General features: G+C 41.8%; 1 long non-coding RNA gene across 1 annotated transcript; it reads right to left on the bottom strand.

The window, feature by feature from the left end:
- Nucleotides 1-314: 314 nt before the first annotated feature.
- LOC311327931 lies at nucleotides 315-1,485 on the bottom strand. The gene is made up of 3 exons (XR_014631150.1): nucleotides 1,397-1,485; nucleotides 900-1,054; nucleotides 315-719 (listed from the first exon to the last, which is right to left on the bottom strand). It is a non-coding gene; the product is annotated as an uncharacterized lncRNA (long non-coding RNA).
- Between the last annotated feature and the right edge of the window lie 2,514 nt (nucleotides 1,486-3,999).

Below are 3,999 nucleotides of genomic sequence, written 5' to 3'. Positions count from 1 at the left end.
GCATAAAAGACGGAACACACATGTTGGTTCACAATGCTTCATTGGAATTATTCAGAGACGGTTATGAAAGCTTCAGTTTAATGTGTCTGACTAACGACTACTTGATAAGGGAGTTACATGTCCAAAGCGCTCTGCGTGTTGTAAGACCTTCCAAGTTACTGTACATGACCTGTAGACATATCAAGACAATGTGTCTGATGTGTAGATATTACACTTTGTTGAAATGTTAATACATCAAGAAGTAACCTTTACATGTATAATGGAAGAAACACAACCATAAACATTTCTTGGATATTTTTATTACACAATGGTCTTCAAATATACTTTTGACTTGTTTATATTTGGTCAGATCATTAGCTTTCCTTGCAAAAGGTACTGACAGGAGAACGCTGATCTGTTGTCTCCCCCCAAAATACTTAAACTGATTACTATGTACAGTGTTACACATACATTTAAACAAATGCCTCAAGGCTGCCTATAACCAACTGATCAGTGTTTAAAGCCTCAAGGCTGTCTATAAGGAACAAGGTAAAGCACACTCATGAACTGATAGACTGACTACTTATGGCAGGATGTGGGTAGTCGTGCTCACCAAGAGCTGGGATCCAGGCAGCTTGTGCTGGTGCTGATGCTGCCGCTGCGAGACACTTTCTGAGGCCATCTCCAGGGTTGGGATGATCTGCAGCAGCAGGACCATGGCCCCCATCAAGGTCTTCAACCTTTAAATGGTTAAATGCAATTAGGCCTACTGTAAGTCGCTTAGCAGACACACAAAAGTGTCTGCTAAATAAATGACTAAGGTAATGCTGGCAAGATGACAAGACAATTGTAAAGGGTGAGTACTGAGAAAAGCTCTAAATGCAATGAATTATTATTATTGTTATTGCTATTATTAGCACCTCCATGGTCTTGCCCCATCCTCCTGACCATCACCAAGGTTCCTCTGTGTCGATTTTGACAATCTGAAGTCCCTCCTTGTGTCCAGCCGTCAAAATAGGTCCTCAGCAGGGACGTGGAGGTTGACTTGGTGAGGACCTCTGTCTTCCATGTGAGCCTACAGGGGGAATATTATTAGGGCAAACTTTAACTCATTTGTGCGTATGGCATATACTTGTCTTTACAATGTGATAATAGATAGATGTCATTATCTGTAGAGCTAAAATGTAACATTACAAAGCAGGCGTGTAGTGATGAGTAAACCCAGGTAAACTCAGTTTACCCACCTCTTTAAAATGAGTTGAGTTTTATTGTTTTGCTTACCTGCCTCTCAGAATCTATTTAATATAACATCCCTGGTACAAATGTAACAGTATAGCTAGCCCCAAGCCAGCACATGCGGGGCTATCAACTAACCTAGCTAACTAGCGTAGCTAGCAAGCTAACGTTCAATATTTACCTCAACTACAAGCATGTCGAGAAGATCTCATGACGGCTCTTCTCCTTGCAGCGTTAACACGACTTCTCCTGGCGGCAGCAGCAGCCGCACATCCCATGCCAGGCTACATTTTTGTGGATAATACCCAAAATGATCACAGAAAACACCGGATAATTGTACCACAGCTTCGCGGGAGTAAACAGTATCGTATCCCGTCACTTCCGCTGGATGACTCGAGTAGCATGCTGTATTTTCTCGCATACTACACGCGTTTTGTGGAACAGTAGGTACTATATAGTATGCAGTATGCATACTATATAGTGCCTACTATATAGCATGTAGCAGGTAGTATGCAATTCGGACACGGCCTATGTGTTAAATTCCATGACACACTCATCAGTCCGACTCCAACACTTCCACACCCCTATCAAAACCACTAGAGGGCGCCTCGCCACGTTACATCTCCCATTGCTTTTATGATGTCATAGTAGACGTTGCTGACGCAGACACTTAAACAGTCAGTGATCCATTCCACCTCATCAGAGTAGCTAGTGACTTCTGGATCTGACACACTGACTTAGAGAAAACAAGTAAGTCCATAATGGGGATAAACTTTAGAGTAAGAATTTTCTACAATTATTCTGTATTAATTCTTTGACAAAAACACCCCCAATTGAAGACAGAATAGAGTACATATTGCTCTCTGAGCTTTGTTTAACCAAGTTGTCATATAAATGATGTGTTGATACTGGTTGATTAGAGGACTAGCAGTGATGGCTCTGGGTAATATGAGTTCCTGGGTGAACCTCCTCTTCATCAGTGATCTGGTGAATAACCAGTTGCTTTATAGGACTTCAGTCAGACTGGGGCAGATAAATATAATAATAATAATAATACTTGATTCTTTTGGTTTCTGTTTGGTAAAGTGTTATCCAGCTAGGCCTACCGTTTTAGTTATTTTACAGAGAGAACTACAACGATCCTCCCTCTATTGTATTTTAGATTGCAATTCTTGCACTTTGCCTTCAGCACTAGATTATGATCTTAGTCACTTGTTTTAGAAAGGAGATGCACTTGTAAGTTCTGGCAAGTAGCCTAGTAGGCTAGTAGCCTACATTGGCCTTTCCTAGTTAAATGCAATTATTGTTAGTTGCTTTGGATAAAAGTGTCTGCTAAAATACTGTAATACAATGAGATCTAGGCTAATGATCCGGGCATCTGTCGCGTTTTAAGAACTTCACTGGAGAGTGCAGCTGATCAGAGCACTATGCTGGTGCGCTTCGTAAACATGAGTCAATCTTGAATTATCTGTATGCCGAGATGAATCCAGTGATGTCCACCTCTTGAAATTTAGTCGGATTTACTGACCGGTAGATCAGTGAAACCCGGGGCTGCCAAGTCTCAGACACACGCATTGCAGCCTATTCTCACGCTCACTCGCCACGCTTCACAATTCTCACTCGGAGAAATGACCAACCTCAAAATAGCCTAGGCTACTACCAATTCAATGGCTATGGGACTCTTTTTTTTTAATTATTACTTGAACGAACGCTAATCTCGCCTCTCGGTCGTCCTTCGCGCTCAAAGAACGCTACCCAAATCTACCTATCGGGGAGGAGAGAGGGAGAGGGAGCCGTCCCGGTGGGGGGAGAGGGGGGTTGGTGCTTGTGACTACACTTAGTCAACGCTTTGCTTAGCAACCACTCGCAGCAACCTCGCCTTTTTATTAATTACACCCGTGTTTACCTAATGTAGATATCCTATTTCAAAAATGCACTCATCAGTCCGACTCCAACACTTCCACACCCCTATCAAAACCACTAGAGGGCGCCTCGCCACGTTACATCTCCCATTGCTTTTATGATGTCATAGTAGACGTTGCTGACGCAGACACTTAAACAGTCAGTGATCCATTCCACCTCATCAGAGTAGCTAGTGACTTCTGGATCTGACACACTGACTTAGAGAAAACAAGTAAGTCCATAATGGGGATAAACTTTAGAGTAAGAATTTTCTACAATTATTCTGTATTAATTCTTTGACAAAAACACCCCCAATTGAAGACAGAATAGAGTACATATTGCTCTCTGAGCTTTGTTTAACCAAGTTGTCATATAAATGATGTGTTGATACTGGTTGATTAGAGGACTAGCAGTGATGGCTCTGGGTAATATGAGTTCCTGGGTGAACCTCCTCTTCATCAGTGATCTGGTGAATAACCAGTTGCTTTATAGGACTTCAGTCAGACTGGGGCAGATAAATATAATAATAATAATAATACTTGATTCTTTTGGTTTCTGTTTGGTAAAGTGTTATCCAGCTAGGCCTACCGTTTTGTACAAAAGTTACACCTTTGTTACGTTGCTGCAACGTGGTCTACACTTCCGTTGGCTACATATATAATTTGCATTACAAAACAAATCAGCTCCTTGCACAAGCTCCACTACTTCCTGAAACTCTACAGGCATATTTCTTTACCGTCCTATACTATTGGATAGCAATAGCGATGAATCCAGTGTGCAGCACACCTGATCAATCACTTCCATCCACTAGTAGGACAGGAAAGAAATACGCCTGTAGAGTGTCAGGAAGTAGTGGAGCTTGTGCAAAGAGCCTATTAATGT

This window comes from Borostomias antarcticus (genome assembly GCF_949987555.1).
Source record: "Borostomias antarcticus genome assembly, chromosome: 35".
Taxonomy (NCBI): Eukaryota; Metazoa; Chordata; class Actinopteri; order Stomiiformes; family Stomiidae; genus Borostomias; species Borostomias antarcticus.
The sequence above is the reverse complement of the archived record's forward strand: the minus strand, read 5'-3'. Positions and strand labels throughout refer to the sequence as shown.